A 17,883-nucleotide genomic window follows, 5' to 3' on the forward strand; every position below is an offset into this window, starting at 1 on the left:
GGAAGATTCGTATAAGTTACAAATGTTAGTAAAAGAAGAGTTCAAAGATGTATTCTCGGATACATTAGGTAAAATCAAAGACTATTCACATAGAATTAAACATAAGAATGGTGTAGTTCCTATAAAACAAAAATTAAGAGGTGTACCCATAAATGTTAGAGAGGAACTAAAAAAAATGTTAAATGATTTAGTTGCTGAGAGTATTATTGAGCCTATTGAATCGGCAGAATGGGTTTCTCCCATTGTTTTAGTGAGGAAACCCGATAAAAGTTTAAGAATGTGTGTGGACCTTCGGGCTCTTAATGCAGGTATCATTGTGGATTGTCATCCCCTTCCAAACATAAATGAGGTGGTGTCGATGTTGGAGGGGGCAAAAGTGTTTTCTACTTTAGATCTGAGGTCAGCTTACCATCAGGTACCTCTTACTGAAGACTCAAAATGCCTGACAGCTTTTATCACTCCTCAAGGATTATTTCAGTACACTCGAATGCCGTTTGGTTTAGCATCGGCGGTATCAGTATTTCAAAGAGTCATGTTCAATATTTTTAGAGATTTGGATAATTTTGTTAGATGTTTCCAGGATGACATTCTGATTTTCTCAGCTAATAATAATGATCATTTACAACATTTAAAGTGCGTATGAGAGAAATTGAGAGAAAATGGGCTTACTTTGAAACTCAGCAAATGTAAAATGTTTCAACACTCTGTAGAGTACTTGGGTCACACATTGTCTGGAGATGGGGTGGTTCCAAAAAAATCTAATGTTGATGGTATCACCAATGCTCCTGCTCCTGAAAATAAGGAACAATTACTTTCTTTTGCAGGTATGTGCCAATACTATAGCAAATTTGTATATAACTTTGCATCCAAAATGGAGCTTTTAAGGAAGCTTCTTAGACATAATGCTGTGTTTGTTTGGGAACAAGAACAGCAAAAAGCGTTTGATCTCATTAAGTCTGATATTCTACAAGCTCCCACCCTTAGACCATTTTGTTTGAACAAGATGTGTATAATCACGGTAGATGCTAGTAGGTATGGTTTGGGTTCTGTTTTGTCTCAAATTTCGGGTAAGGAGGAGTGGAATGTTTGTTTTGCTTCACGCACCCTTAATGAAACTGAAAGAAGGTATGCAGTAATAGAAAAGGAACTTTTAGCATGTGTCTGGGCCATAGAACATTTTCGAAATTATATATGGGGCAGTAAGTTTCTTTTGAGAACTGACCATAAACCGTTGGTGAACATTTTGTCTACGGGTGGTGGATGGAGTTCTACTGCTCGTATAGCTAGGTTAACTTCAAGATTGCAGGAATATTGTTTTACAGCGGAATTTGTTCCAGGGAAAAAGAATGTCATTGCAGATTTTATGTCTCGCATGCCTTGTAAATCGAACAGTCATGGAGTTGATGTTGAGAAAGAGGTGGTTTCTTGTTTACAGGATGTTATTGGGGGTTCGTTTGAAGACATTGCTGAACAGTCTTGGAACCTTGCAGATGGGCATGATGTCACTTTACAAACCATCAAGAAGTACATTCTTGAGGGTTGGCCTGATAAAAAGGATATTTCAGAAAGTATTCTTCCCATGTTTTCTGTTTTGGATGAATTAACATTGGAAAATGGCTTGGTTTTCAAGTCTGGGAAGTGTGTGCCACCTTATGAAATGCAAAAAGTGATTTTAGATTTTGCTCATAAAATGCATCCTGGAATGTCCGCTATGAAGCGTCTCATAAGAAACTATTTTTGGTGGCCTGGTGTTGATAGAATGGCGGATCGCAAAGTTAGAGAATGTGAGGTGTGTTTGGGAAGTGAGAAGATGTTGAAGCTAAATGTTCCTCCATTAAAAACTTCTGTTTGGCCGAATGAACCTTGGAAAAAACTTGCTTTTGATATTTCTGGTCCTTTTATGTGTCTTCCACTTGATTCCCGTTATGCATTAGTTTTGCTTGATTATAACTCTAAATGGCCGGAAGTCAAGTTTGTTTCTTCAGTTTCCACTAACATGGTGATAGAGTTTTTCAAGGAAGTGTTTTCCAGAGAAGGGTGTCCATCTGTTCTTGTAACAGATAATGGGGTGCAATTTACCTCTTTGGAAATGGAAAATGTTCTCAAATTACAAAACATTAAACGTTGCACTGTTTCTGTTTATGAACCTCATGAGAATGGTTTAGTTGAACGTTTCAACAGGGTTTTGTTTCTGATGTCATCAAGATGGGTTCTGGGTGGAGAAATTTACTAAGAGAAAAACTTTGGTTATACAGAATAACTCCACATTCTACAACAGAGGTTAGCCCGTTTCGCTTACTAAAAGGACGTGACCCAGCCTCTACCATTTGTCCATGGTGGTTTAAGGACAAGTGTTCTAATAAATCTTTTTCTGATGATCTTATTAAGAATGTTGCAGAAAGAGTGGAATGCAAACAAGCTAAAGTTAAAAAATGGTATGATAACAAGTGGAATGTAAAGAATCCTGATTTCTGTATTGGTGATTGGGTCAGGATTAAGAAACCTGGTTTTATCACCAAGTGTTCAAACAAATTTGGAAAACCTTTGAAAATTGTAAAGGTTTTTAGTAACAGTGTACTTACTCAAGATGGTAAGTTTTGGAACATCAAACGTGTTGCTAAGTGTCCTTCTTTGCAAAAATGTTCCAATCATTCTTCTTTGCTTAAGTCTTCTGTGCTTGAGGTACAGTTCAATTCTAAAGGTGATGTTGCTTCAAGAGTCAAAATGTCTGTTCGCTCTAGATCTCCACCTATTAGGTTTGCTGATTATGTAACTTAAATTTCTTGTCATCTCTCCAGATTATTTACTTTCTTTCTTATTTCCTTTTGTTTTTGTTTTATTAAAAGAAGGAGATGTGTTACATTCTTACTGTACATATTCACATTGGTAATGTCCCTTTAAGCTTTGTGCATCTTTCAGTAATACTTAGTTCTACTTAGAACCTCCACTGCTGCTAGGCACCAGGTCAGTTGCACTGTTCCTGTCTGCCAGCCAGATGCTGTTTGTTGCTGTGCCACAACCATGGATTAATGACTTTGACTTAAATATGTTCCAGTGTAATCTGTAACAATAATGTTTGTTCGTTAGCCACTTGTTTGGCATGTGAATTGTGTGTTTCTGTTTTGGCCAACAATTTTCCTTGAGCGCTACTGTTTTCTCTTGGATCTTTTTTAACAAAAAGAAATGTATATAATAAATTATAACTGTTTTTGTAAATTTGCTTTTGTGTATGTATAGGCTTCTTCCTTTCTTTATTTTCTTTTTGTTAGGTGTTATACTCTGACTGCAGCCCAATTAATTTCGAGACCTGGCTGAGCCTGCCCTCAGCAGTCAGTTGCATTATAGGCTGTGGCGCCTTGGGGGGATGTGACCTCAAGTCCTCCAGTAACAGGAAGTGAAGAGGTCGGTCAGAAGCGGCTGGCCGGGGACTGGACTGACTGCTGTGGGGCTGTGTCATCGGTCCCTTCCGCAGGGCGTCCCTCTCAGTCTTAGTGTGTCTGAGACTGAATGTGCTTCTGCCTTCACAGGAGGGGCAGTAATTTATTATAATTTTAAAACGGCCGCGGCACTAACCGGCGGGACAGCACAAAATCGAACTCACCTGCTGACAGTGAAGTTCTCCCTATTACTTCCTGTCCCTGCTTATGTTGGTGTGACACTGTGGATAGTCACTCAGGTTTCCAGGGTTTTCGTTCTTGACTCAGGGTTCGAGCGAGTATGACACCATGACAGAGGCAACAGTCCAGGCCTCGAGTCAAAGTGCAGGGAGAAGTCGTCGCGGCTGGCTGGCTCGTACCGTGACAGCGCTGCAGTGTTCCCCACGCCACAAGAATTATACAAAAAACCAAAGCACATAGCAGCAGACCAAGGTTTAGCACATCGACTTTCTCTGTTTCCTAAATTCGTGTGGTGCAACCACTCTCACCATCCGCTGCCAAGGATGTCCGTCATACAAAAAGTTTTACAAGAAATTTAAGAGGTGCACTCAATGAAGTCAATAGTACAAAAAGTTCATACATTTTGTGAGTCTTCTGTTCCTTCTTTAATAGGTTCTTTATTTTCTCTTTTTAAAATAAACAGGCACAGCCAACGCATTTCATTCCCTTCAGTGCCTTGGGAATTTCATCAGGGCTGTAAGAGATTTTAACATGCATAAGCATTTTTCGCCTTGTGTTTAAATGATCATAACAATAGCCTACATAACATACAAAATTAAAAATGACTAGAGATTACACCAATAGACATAGCCATATTAAAAATTCATGACAAGTGGCACATTTATTAATTTTTCTAGAAACAGGTACACCCTCACCAGTACATTGCTTCCACATCTACGGAAATATGTCACATATATGCCGATCTGTATGGTGTGACTGGACATATTCTAATTCAACCGAGATGTGCCGATTGGGGAAAAGAGGCACCCAAAACAAGAGGTTGTGCAACCTTTCAGAATATAGTACTGAGAAAAAGCCAGAGGTGAAGTGTAAAGTGAAACATCAGATGCCCAAAACGAGAAAATGTACAAGATTGCAAAGTATAATGCCAAATTAGCCAAAGTCAAAGTAAAAACGGAATGTCAGGATACCGGTTTTTCTGAAAATATTAATGCAATGGGCTGAGGGGAAAACGTATTACCCTAATTATCACACAGTTTCACCATGAAATAAATCCAAAAGTGTGCTCACCATTGAATTGGATCATCTTAATCCGATGGTCCAGAATATGGTTGCACCTTCAGTGTCAGTGCTGCAGGAGTATTGTCAACCGTATAATCCTTGTGTTCCTAAGAATAAGATATAATGGTATAGTCTCATGAGCGAAGATTCTGCCGTAAGCCATAGAGGATCTTAAGGCTGGCCATAGATTTTTTTATCTAAAGACTATACTGCAACCATTGCCATTTGTGTCCAAGAAGAATATAATGAAAAAGGAAATTGCTGTTTCTCACTCTTGCCCATATGGAGCGTGGTGAAAAATATGTTCTGTAAAATATCCAGACACCTGACAATACTGTAGAGTCCAGTTGTAAGAGGAGAACAATTCCCTTTCAAGATTTATCATTGTCATGAAGCAACCAGAAAATTATTTACCTGGATGGTACGGAAGTGATGTACGAGGAATTATTTCGGAGCGTTGTTCCACAGTAAAGCAGCAAAGGTATGTGGAAGAGAAAACGAAAGTTTGTCCTGGCCCCCTGTATATGAAACACATACGTATACCATGTTATGCCAGGCTCTCTACAGTCAGTCCACATACACTCATAAAAGAGGTTTAATTTTTATATCTCATAAATAACAAATCCTCATGGGATTGTGTAAATTGTAAACAAGCATCTAAGAATATAATAGATGGTACTGATAACGTACCATATATACAAAGTGAAATTACACCTTTTAAGCCTGTGTCCCCTCAACTATAGAGCTTAAATCGGTAGTATGTACGCATTCGCCTAAACGATTAGCGATCTCGGTATCGGATTCTCCGTGTCAAAATACTATGATCACTTGTTGATAACATTGGACAATTTAAACATGGCCTTTCTAATGGCAAGCCCGAAGCTCAAAAGAGGGAAAGATCAATTACAGGAAAAGCAGGTCGGTCGCTATTACCCCTCCCCATTCAGTCCTATTTCCCCACTGATATCACTGAAAACAGTCATTCCTCAGATAGGAAAAAACATGAAAAAAAAACACACAGTTTACCGTTAACATGCGGTCCGTAGTGCAAGCGAGACTCAGTAAAAGGGGGGGTGGGATGTACTAGTTAATGACTGACATCCATACGGGTTGCCAAATATTTCTTGAAATGCGGGACCTGAAATAAATATAAGGTCCGGTTTTATAAACGTGCAGTAACATTCCCTAGAGCAAAAGTCATACTCCTTCCCTACGGCATGGCGTACCTGTGATAGGGTCTCCGCAGCTTCCTGCTCCTCCACCTGGAATTTCCGAAGCAGTGTTCGCCGATCCCCCGCCATTTTTGAATGAAGTGACCTGCCCCTGGTCTAGGTCACGTGGGCTCCCTCGGCTGTGATGCCGATTGAAGACCGATCCTATGCTGGCCCATGTCCCGAAGGCCGGCCATCTTTGAGAGTTGTATCGTGTACCATGCTGATAACATAATAAGAGAAGTAATTTATAAGTACCGGTAGTAGAAGGCATATTTGGATTTCTTAGGGAGTTTTGTTTCATCGCATATGACGCGATACGCTCCTAATTGGCCGTCGTTCAAGACAAGCGTACTTTCCTAGTTAGATATAATAATTTTGAGTATGTATATGTAATAAGACGGTATCAGTAAGTAAGAAACGTAGAATATTTTTTATCAAAACCAGAATCGCTACAAAAGGACAGAAATTCCCCAATATTAACGGGCTGGTTGGTCCGATGGTGCCGTGGCGGCCATATTTGAAGAGGTTGATACTACATAGATGGTATCAAGACACCAAAAGACTATGCTATAGAGGCGGTATATCCTCTTCCCCCGGGGCAAGACTCGGATAATATTAGTAGATGATAAAAAACCCAGTGTTACATTGGACAAAGGTGGCGGAAACCGTAGTCAAAGAGAGTTCAAAAAGTGCATGCGAGTATCAGTGAATAGAGATAAGATAGTATTTCTGTAGATGTAAATAAGAAGAGAAAATCATTCGTTCAATATAATGTACACACCCATGTTGCATTGGGCATCAGTGTCTGCATTAGTAACCCCCGGGGCAGCAAATGGGTCAACCCCTAACGGGTTGTCACCTTCTGGGCCATTAACCACTGTGTCTTCTACCGAGTAGAGGGATTGGAAGGGTTCCCTCCGGACTTCCTCTCCTAGATTAGGTTCTACCGACTTCCTTGGACCAGAACTGTCCAAATTTATTACTCTCCAGAATGACCTCATGTTCCGAGCTCCCAGAGCATATTTCAGATCCTCCCATCTTTCAGTTTCCCACTTTTTCTTTGCTTCTGCAGTTGTCTTTTTATATGTCGCCCTTGCTATTTTAATTGACTGACGGTCGTTGGCCTTGATAGATTGTACAAGCGCTTTTTCCGTTTTACGGCAATGATCATTATACCACTGATGGGGTATTTTTTTCCTTATTCTATTTGTTTTTTTTGGGTAGAAGAAATCTTATATGACCTCTTCTAGGTGGGCATGGTTGTTCATTACCTTCTCCAAATCTATGCCATCCCCTTTTGATTTACTGAGAGGGAGGCAATTTGGAGCACTGGGACCAAAACTTTGTAGAGGGCACTCATTTTTTCTTGGGATTGACTAAAGTCCGTCCATCTTGCTCGTCGCCTGCAGTTAGATATGGTCAACCTGGGATCTATGGGATTTTCCTTTGCATGGTCACCCCCTTGATTAAAACCCTTTAAATCCAATGCCAGCGCATAGTGATCGCTATCAAATCTTTGGATGACCCTGAAATCTATGACCCTCTCCCAAAATTTAGACTCAATTAAAATATAATCAAGTAGGGAACCCCATAGGCCTATCTCCCTGTTAATAGCTGAGCCTAAGGTTCTAGCCAAGGTTCTTGCCACTCGTCTGCTGGTGGTCATCGGTGACTTGATTCATCTGGACCAATCCGGGTTCATCCCGCACCGGAACACGGCCCTTAACCTGCGACGCCTTCATGGTGTCCTTGCGAGGGCGGGGTCTCTGACGGAACCGGCCATTTTGGCTTCATTGGACGCCTCGATGGCCTTCGACACGATAGAGTGGCCCTACCTTTGGGCTGCCCTCGTGAAGTTTGGTTTCGGCCCGGAGTTTATCGGATGGGTGAAACTTTTGTATACCAACCCCTTGGCGCAGGTCGTTGTTAACGGTCGAGTGTCGGTACCCTTTTCCCTTGGTAGGGGGACCAGGCAGGGATGTCCCTTGTCTCCGCTGCTTTTTGCTCTCGCATTGGAGCCGCTCGCTGCGTGGCTCCGATGGGAGCCGTCTATTAAAGGTATACGGTGGTCCCCCGACTTTGAGGAACGTGTTTCGCTTTACGCCGATGACATTCTTCTTTATCTTACCTCCCCACGTAAATCTCTGAATGTCCTTTTTGACGTCCTTACTTCGTTCGGCAAGAACTCTGGCTTGATTATAAACTGGGCTAAATCCTGTGTGTATGTTATTTCTGGCGGTTTGCCTCCGCTACCACGTAGATTTCCCATTCAGGTTGCTCAAACGGGCTTTACATATTTGGGTATATTTATTACACTGGACTCGTCGCTCCGCTTCGAACGCAATCTCCTTCCCCCACTTCGTAGATTGAGGCTGGACGTGGCCCGGTGGCGTAAGTTACCTTTGTCGCCGCTGGGCAGGGCCGCCCTCTTCAAGATGATGTCCCTACCGCGCTTTCTTTATGCACTCCAGAATTCTTTTGATGTTATCTCTCCTAGTTATTTCCGGGAGGTAGAGGGTTTACAGAGACAGCTGATTTGGGACGGGCTTCCGCGCATTTCCCTTGCGAAGCTCACCATCCCTTGGTATGACGGGGGTGTGGCGCTTCCTGATATCAGAAGATATTACTGGGCCTCCCAGTTGTCCGCCATCAACCATTCGATGTACTCCCCCGGCCCGAATCCGGCTTTTGAAATGGACAAATTCCAATTGCCGGGTGGAGACTTCAATAGAGTGCTTTATTCCAGGGCGGCTGGGCTCTGCCTTACGGGTCCGACCAGGATTGCTGTCGGTGTGTGGCGGGCTGCGAATGTGAGCATGGGCTGGGTTGATCGAGTCACGCTGGCGACTCCACTTTATGCGTCTGAACGTTTGGGTAGTCTCTGGACTACGAAGGGGTTTGACCGCTGGGACATGATTGGTATCTGTAGAGTGGGTGACCTTTGGGTGAACGGAGCAGTGAAGTCTTTCGAAGCCCTTCGGAATGAATATGAACTGAGTGACAGAGAGTTTTTTAGATATTTGCAGGTCCGTCATGCTCTGACTTCGGTTCTAGTCTCCGGTGCCGCCATCCCTGAATCCTCCCCCCTTAAAGATCGTATACTTGACGGTCATCTCCCTGATAGCACTATCTCTTTGATCTATAAGAAGTTGATCAACAATCGAGCGGATTTACTCGGCCGGCTTCGAGAAGTATGGACTGGAGACGGGCTGGACTTGGACGACGAAGACTGGCAATCGGCTCTGTCTTCCCCGAAAGAGGTCGCCATTCCCGCCCGGCTCCGTTTTGTCCAGCTTAAGATATTACACCGTGTGTACGTTACAGGTCCTCGTTTGGTTGCAATGGGTTTCTCCCTGGATGGTTTGTGCAAACGTGGGTGCGGGATGAGTGCTACGTTTCTCCATATCCTTTGGGAGTGTTCAGAGGTGGCTGATTATTGGACTAAGGGGCTTGCGGTGATGGCTGATGTTACTGGGATTGCCCTGTTGCCTGAGGCCCGGAGGTGTTTGCTGAACGTGTGGGAACCCAATGATTACACTGTGGCCCAGACGAGATGGGCGACCCTGGGGTACATGGTTGCAAAGCGAGATATAGCGCAGCTTTGGGGCTCGCAAAGGCCCCCTAAAGTGTCTGTGTGGGTAGAAAATATGGACTGGTCTATGTTCCGGGAAAAGACGGTGTACACGGCTAGGGGCAGACCAGGGGCCTGGACGAAGATCTGGAGTCAGTGGAATGCCTATCGTGGGAACATCTGTACTCCTCCCCTGGTAGAGACCCCTGATGTCCCCTTGTCCCCCTGACTTGGCATTCCCGTCAGTTCGTTCATTAATCATATGGTTTGCTTGACCTCCCCTCTGTCCCCCCACCCTGACTCATTCTATTGCTTGCAATTTGTATCTCCTGTTCGTGAGCTTCCCCCCCCTTTAGGGCTGACTCTGTTCATTACGCTATTCGCCTTTGTTTTTGTGTTTGTTTTCTTTAAGTTTTTATTTAAAATAAGAAAAGTCTTTTATCCTGCTCTACACTCTGTGCGGCACTTTGAGAGGGAGGCAATTTGGAGCACTGGGACCAAAACTTTGTAGAGGGCACTCATTTTTTCTTGGGATTGACTAAAGTCTGTCCATCTTGCTCGTCGCCTGCAGTTAGATATGGTCAACCTGGGATCTATGGGATTTTCCTTTGCATGGTCACCCCCTTGATTAAAACCCTTTAAATCCAATCCAACGTTAATGAGGGCAACAGACATTCTTAGGGGAAAATATAGTAGAACACATAGTATGTCTTTTGACCCGGTATTTATCTGCTCGGCTCGGCATCCTAGGTGGGCACCCACCCACGTGGAAAGACCCCCTGATGGTCTCCCCTACCTTCAGAAGTAGCTGGGATGCTAAAGGTGGCAAAGCCCAACCTGCAGATCGCCCCTCTAGCCCAAGTTTCTTGTAACATGCAGATGTCGAAATCATCGGTGAAGCAACCCCAGGAGGGGTCCTCCACCTTGTTACTCAACCCCGCCACGTTCCATGATACAAGTCTTATTGTTGGGGGATTAGTAGGTTTCAATGATGGGGGCTCTGCACCGGGTGGGGGCGCTAATACTTTTATAGACCCGGGATCAGCCATAAGGCTAGAGCCTAGAGGTTGTGTGATTGTAGTATTGGCCTGCCTTGCAGATTCTCCTTCGTTTTGTGGGCAGGCAGGGGAGCCGCTCATGCTCCGTCTGCCATGTTCCCTTCTGGGGCTAAGGCATAACTCTACTGTTCCCCCTTCCACATCAATTTCTGAATGCACTAAGCCAAGTCGCATTATTGTGGTAGATGTCTCATCCCTCAGTCATTCTACTCCCTCTAGGCTGTTATATCTATTTGCGATGGGTATTGAGTATGTGGGCTTTCCCTGCCAATGCGATTGTGGATATGATGGTCCAGAAGTTTTATAATCGTTTCTCCTTTGCTGTTCCTTTTGGCAAAAATCATAAAAATGAGTATTAGGGGGGTAGAAATACCCTAGTGGAAGGGCCTGGATACCGCTAGAAAATTTTCCAACTTCTTGGCATAAAATACTTTTGGTCATCCTCGGATTTCTAAAATTAATTATTATACAATCCCCGACTATGTCTTTCTGGCATCTGCCGAGCCAACCCACCCTGCGTGTCATTAAAATTTGCTCCACATTCTCGTATCTAAAATTACAATTATTTGCCAACCAGTGGACAAACTTATTCTTAAGATCCTGGTGGGACTCAAACTGCTCCTTTCTAAGTTCGGGAACACCTGCAAGCATAAGGATGTATGGTGTAGATGCAGGGGGGAGGTTAATGATTTTTGGGGGGTACGGACCATTGGTGACATCTGTTGAATTCCGAGCACAACCCCTATCTGCCTAAGGTTTACTGCTACGTGCTATGCAGGCGAGATCAGCGGGGGTAAGCTTGTAGCTTGGTTTAATGTAACCTCTGGTAGCTTCGCCGTACGGTCCCTGTTAACCTCCTTAGTGTGCGTTGCCCCCTTTCTATTTGTGGATATTGTTTGGACACTAGAATTCAGGTTAACATTATCTGGGTCAGAACTTAAGGTGGTTTGCGGCCCATTCTCCACATTATACCTCTCTGTATCCAGTCGTTGAATAACTTGGTCAACCCCTCTACTTTCTCTTGAAGGAACTTAAGTTCATCCTTTACAATATCCCTCATTTGACACTGCAGGTCCACTATCAGCTTAGTAACCCAAATTGGCTGTTCGCTAGCCGTTTCCTTTACCGTATTATCCCCTTGTTGATTCCCCACCCCTAACTTCACTTTCCCAACTAAGTGGCCCTGGCTCTTTTTCCTCCTTACAACCGGATTCGACTTTGTTTTTGTTTTATTGTTTCTACCCGGTTGAGGTAGTGGGGAAGCCCTGGAATCACTTAGGGTGATGACTTCATTTAGTGATAATTGTTCATTAGAGATGTCAGACACTGGGTCCCCTAGAGATTGTGCTGTTGCGTGGACCGGTGTAAAGATTTCCAAGTTAGGGGTCAGGGACAGGCGCCTCTCTGTCCGTTCTATTTCAGATGTCACAACACCCAATGCCTTTTCTAACATCTTATCAATAGGGGTAGGTTTTTGTGGTTTAGGCAGCGCCTGTTTCATAGGGGTAGGTTTTTGTGGTTTAGGCAGCGCCTGTTTCTTCTCAACACAGGCTCTTTTCCCCATTCTGGCTGTGGTATGTTTGAATTCCTCAGTAACACTACAATTAATATGATGTGCGACAATACACCACTCTGTTCTTAATAGTCTTAGGTCCTTCTTGCTGTACACTGGTCTACTGTAATCCTTTTAACTTCCAGATGAAGCCACACAGTAATAATCAGTAATCGTGGTGACAGTACCTTAATTTCAGCACCCCGATGTTAAATGAAAGGGGGATAGCCCAGCCCAGCCTCTTCCGGCCATTGACGGGTCCGTCCTTGGCCCGGGCTTTGCCTGGGCGAGCCCGCAAGCGTCCCGCACCGCGGGAGCCCGCCGAGCAATTTGAAGGCCTGCCCCCTTCTCTTCACGCGAGACCACGCCGCGCAGCCTCCTGGGGATGGTAGTTTGGCAAGCAGGCGGCGGTCCACGTCAGGTGTGGGGGCAGGAACTAGTGTTGCCAGATTGGCTATTTCCCGCGCAATTAGGCAACTTTTTTCCCTGTTGTGCGGGAAAAACCCATGCCTGGCGGGGGGGCTAGTTTTTGGGCTACATTTGTGTTCTTGTGTGGGAAAAACTGGCTTGGGCGGGCGCCCACAATCACAGTCACACACACTCTCAAAGCGCATCGCGCTTAGCACACAGTCACTAACTCACACGAGCAGAAGCGAGGTCTGGCATCCATCAATGAGGCCTAGCTCAGTCCTTGCTACATTCTTGCTTGTTATCTTATCTGGAGTGGTTGCTTGTCACTGTAATTCATTTGCACAGTGCACACACACTCCCTCCGCACATGCGCGCTGTACCTGGACGCCCCCCCCAGGTCACCTCCTAGCTTTGTTGCTTGCAACATTATGGCCTGGAGACATTTGCCACTGTAAATTAGCCAATGTCGGGGTCCCCCAGGGCCGTCATTCGTGTAGCGCGCGAAAACGCTACCAATGACGGCCCTGGACAGCAGTTGTTGGTCAGCCCCCACGCGCTTCCCATATATGCGGGGGGCTGACCTCACCTGAGCACGCTCTCTTTCGGCGCGGGCGGACGGTCGGTGCGGTGGTGACGGTGATGATAGTGGTGGTGCCTGCGGCCGGTGACTGACAGACAGACTGTCGACCCGGGCTGCTTTCTGTAGAGGAGCGGAGGTCGGGAGGAGGACTCGTAAGTCGTGACACTCATCGTGTGTCACACTGCTGCTGCCGGCCGCTGCCGGCCGCTGCCGCCCACCCAGGCCCCACACCACAGTGAACTTGCGACAGCAGCGCCCAGGCCCAGGCCCAGCCCCCAGCCCTTGAAGAGACACAGTGACGCACATCAAAGGTAGGCAAACTGAGGCCGACACCAGCCTCTGCCCCAGGCCATGCCAGGCCCAGCCGGCCCATCCGTATTTATTTTATTGTATTTTATTTACGCGTTTGTATACAGCACTTCATTAACGATCTCCAACCTGACTCTGGTTTACACAAAGTTAAATTAATTTTTTATGAATATATATATTTTTGTAATATATAGGCACGGGGAGATTGAGTGATTTACCCAGAAACAGCGTAAGGTGAGCCATGGCGGGCCTGGGGCCTGACTCCCCTGTGCCAAAGTCGGCATCTCTGGCTGTTAGGCCACATCTCATACGGCTGCAACAAGAATTTCCCTTCACATCCTGCTCGCGAGGAGGCACCTGCCTACAACCACGTAGCCATTCGGTGACAAAGGGGTTTCACTTCAGGCGCAGGTGGCTTGCCTGTTGCTAGGTGCTCAGATATTCCGTGTGATTTGTGTGTAAGTATGTGGCCAATCACTTCAGTTGTCACTGAACCCGCACAATGGCGGCCCTGAAAAGTGCCCAGCGAGATACAATAGCCGGAGCAGTCAAAGCTCCTCACAGCTCCCCACATGACAGTAGGCACGCAGCATTGTACCAGGGAGGGAGTGCAGATGACGTGCGAGCAGCCGATAATCCGCCAAAAAGAGCGCAAAGTGTGAGGTGTTTTTTAGAGCAGTTTCCACACGTCGGTGGGTGACAGGTCTGAGGCCAACTCTTTCCACATAAGACGCACACATTACAAGTGACCAAATTACAAAAGCAAACGTTACATTACATGACACAAAAGTGACAATAGTGGGCAACCAAAATACAAGAGGTAGCAAACGGTGCATTACATAAGGAGAAAGTGACATGTGTGCAGGTTACAAAAGCATAGAAAGTACAAGTAGAGGTATAATACTGCAATAAACGGCAGACACTCAAACACAAGAGCAAACGTTACGTAGGCAATGGTGGCACTTGTGCAAGTATTGAAAGCAAAAAAAATGTGAGAGGAGCAAACAGTGTGTTACAAAAGAAAAGTGACGTGTGCATGTTACAAAAGGGTACCAAACAAAGGTACAAGGATAATACTGAAATAAATGGCAGAACACACTGGGTAGGCACTTCCATAGTCATGGAGAATAGAACTTTCAATAGTGGGAGGTCCTTTGTATTTATTTTTTTAAGTTCCTTCACGTTCGTACTTCACCAAAAATCGGTCTTCCTTAGTTGTGATTGCTTTCATTAAATAAATCTTTATCTTCTTGGTGGAATGTTCCTTCACGGGTGGTTTTATCTCTGGTGTGTTGTTATTTTCCTCACCTCGTCGCCATTGTTAAGTGAGAAACACCAGGCAGCAGTGATGACAAGGCTCCTTTATTTAAGTGTTAAACACAACACCCTGGCAGGAGCGGAGAGACGCAGCCGCCGGTCACGTCATCCCAGTCACAACCCCTCAACCAACTCAACTGTCTAGAATGCCAGGTGGTGGTGAACAGAGTAGCGCGAGGGCAGGGGACACACAAGGAGGGGGACAAGAGGGGATGAAGGTAAAAGGCAACATCACACGCAGACTTTACCCGAAGGCATTAGAGCGCTTCACAATAGGAACAGTAATGATACATGAGGAGAAAAGCTCTCTGTGCAGGGTGATGGAGTCATTGCGTTTCAGGCCGCGGGGGTCTATTCTGGACCCTTTGCAATTGGGTCATCATACAGTGCATTGCAGTATCCCAGCTGTAATGTAATGAATAATGAAGACACTAAGTTTTACAGACTTTATTTAAATACAATTTAGAGGGGGCAGTAAATTGCACAGAACACTATTTTTGCCTTCTTTGTTTTCTACTATTGTATTCTGAGCGGTGCCTGTTTCACATGACAAAGTCACAGTAAGGACTTGTCTTAAAATTGAATAGCATTAAGGCAGGTGCCCAGTTAACGCCCTTCCACCATCTGTATATTGAATACAAAGTATATTTGTCCTTAAAATTGTTTCTGATGATAATTTGTGCATCATTTCTGACTTGCTAATTTGGGCTGGAACCGGTCTGATTGGGCTTATTTTGGGCTTATATTTGAGCAGCTTTGGGCTTGGGCCGGGTCTAAAAATCTGGCAACACTGGCCAGGAACTGAGGGCAGGAGCAGCGAGGGTCTTCATCCACACGGGGCACCACGGCATGAGCAGGAGGACCGGCAGCAAAAGTCTCCCCAGGCAAAGTTAAGTCACACATAGCAATCTGAAACCTTGGCAGCTATGAGGCGGGAGGCCCACAATTTTTCTTAAAACCAAATGGCTTTATTTTATCAGTCTCACGACTAAAATTGCCTTCATTGGCGAAAATAAAGTCCCACAAATTTCCCTCCAAAATCTACCTCTCTAATGTTTTCAAATGTTGGCTCGTATGGATCAGCGTCACATTCACGAACGCAACATCCAGTTACAGAAAGTGCTAAAAATTATACTCTCCATTACAAGCCAAAAAAAGGCTTTATTTTCTCTCCATTGAAATTTCTGGGAAATGCACCGGAAAATAGCGTGTCCCGTTGCGAAGAGAGTAGCCTCAATGCTCAACCTGAAGTGACTTCAAGTTGGACCGGAAGACGTGGACCAGCAGCTCCAGAGCCGGCCGTGTGCACGGAGCCTGTCCACGGGGCCGCCGGCCGTCTGTGATAAAACCGGCGCGCGGTCAGAGAAATACGGGTACGTTTGGTTAGTGGTACGAGCGGCACAGCAGGGACAGGCGCCGCCTTGGTTCTAACCATATGAAGTCCCTTGTATTTCCATTCATCCCGGAAGCGGTTGCCGTATTTGTATGTCTCCCCTCAATGAAAGAAAATGGTGTGCAAATATTTATTTTTTTCAGCAATATAGTGTGTGTGCTTGTCCCGTTTCTTCCTAATTCGCGTATTTCCTGCTGAAAGTGGGGCAGCTTCACTTTTCACAAGTTTCATCACCGTCTGGTCTTACGATCACACGCGTTGGGTAGACTAAGGCAAGGAGTACGATCAGAACTACCTCGGAGAACAAGGCTGTTGAAGTGTACTTTAATTGTAGTGTGTTTTGGATCTAATCTGGTGTTAGTTCACTGAGGCATAGGCATTGTCATTGTGGGGGGTGGGCAATGCAATCCAAACATCACAGCATAGTGTAGTGATACATCTGTTCCTGTTTACCACTGGTGTCCGGTGTCATCACAGCACAGCCGCCAAGGTTTCAGATTGCCTATGTGTGTGACATTTTCAAAATGTCAGTGTAATTATGAGTGACATTCAGTGACTATGAGTGACACTTTATCATGGGCAAAATCAAGCAATGAAATGTATGGAAGGAGATAAGTATTAGAAATGACAACCTTTTGTGAATGGGAAGCACTAAAATATCTGGGAACTGCTTTAAACCCTCGAAATGGGTGGTTAAGATACGAATTCCAATGAGATCCGATCAGGGCTTCAATATCACATTGTAGCAGTCAGAAATGTAATAACAATAGTGCTACACGTTTGGAAAGGGCTGCAGAGTGTGCAATGGGAAGTTTGTCAGTAGGATAAAACTGTGGAGACCGCTGCGAGTAGGGTCTGTGCACTCAAGCATGATGACAGAGTAGTGTGTTCATTATTCACATGTGGGCACTGCCACAATTGGAATGGGAGGCCAAGAACAGCAGAAGCCCTTCCTGAGCGGCAAGAGCGAGCATCTGCTTATAACCTACAAGATCATGGGTACAGCAGAAATGGCAGAGAGTAACCCTTCAACCAAAAGGGAACTGGGTAAATAACAATAGTTAAACAAAAACGTTCCCTTGGCGATATTCTGTTTATACTTAAAATTATCAAATAGACCTTCTCCCTTACACTTCACACTCCAGAGTGTATGTCTACTCAATGATCATCACATTCATACTTAAAGTTTACTACCCGCCTTATGAAAGTAAAACCACAAAGGCACCCTTCACATTAAAGATTTAACCTGACAATGTTAATCACGTTTACATTCTGCTATACATATGTTTTTCCCCCCTATACATATGGTATTAGTAATCTATATTCTTATTTAGTGGCCAAATAGTGCTATAGCAGGGGCACATACAAGGTTATTACTCCATTACCAGGGCTATTGTGATTTTGTTAAACTGAGCTATCCTGGATTTTTTGATAACGATGGGTGTTTTCTGGATAAATTGGGACTGCAGTAACTAAGGGACACCGTTCCAAGATGGCCGCCAGTTTGGTATCCATCAAACCCCACTCTGGCATAGAGCACAAAGCGCTATGAGAGGATGAAAGCAGTATGGTATCATTGAGTACCCTGGAGGACTATAAGACGTATCATATGGAATGCACGGTACCCCTGTGTTTACGTATATCGACCGGCGCGTCATATTGATATCGTGGGTTCGCGCTATGTCGACAAATGCATGTTGCCCCGAGCGCATGTATTTTAAACCACTTTTATTTTTTCTGGATATACACAGATTACCCGGGCGCACTTAGCCCACATGGAGTATAGGTCCTTGAAACAC

At 44.8% G+C, this 17,883-nt stretch overlaps 1 protein-coding gene across 1 annotated transcript in view; it reads left to right on the forward strand.

Moving 5' to 3' along the window:
• The first annotated feature begins 15,954 nt into the window (after window positions 1-15,954).
• LOC144762491 (WD repeat and coiled-coil-containing protein-like) overlaps window positions 15,955-17,883 on the forward strand; it is an 80,459-nt gene continuing 78,530 nt past the window's right edge. The window contains exon 1 of the mRNA XM_078647709.1: window positions 15,955-16,064. The gene's annotated coding sequence lies outside the window, so the exon portion shown is untranslated. The remainder of the gene's footprint in view (window positions 16,065-17,883) is intronic.

The sequence above is a fragment of the Lissotriton helveticus genome, chromosome 6, assembly GCF_964261635.1.
Source record: "Lissotriton helveticus chromosome 6, aLisHel1.1, whole genome shotgun sequence".
Classification (NCBI taxonomy): Eukaryota; Metazoa; Chordata; class Amphibia; order Caudata; family Salamandridae; genus Lissotriton; species Lissotriton helveticus.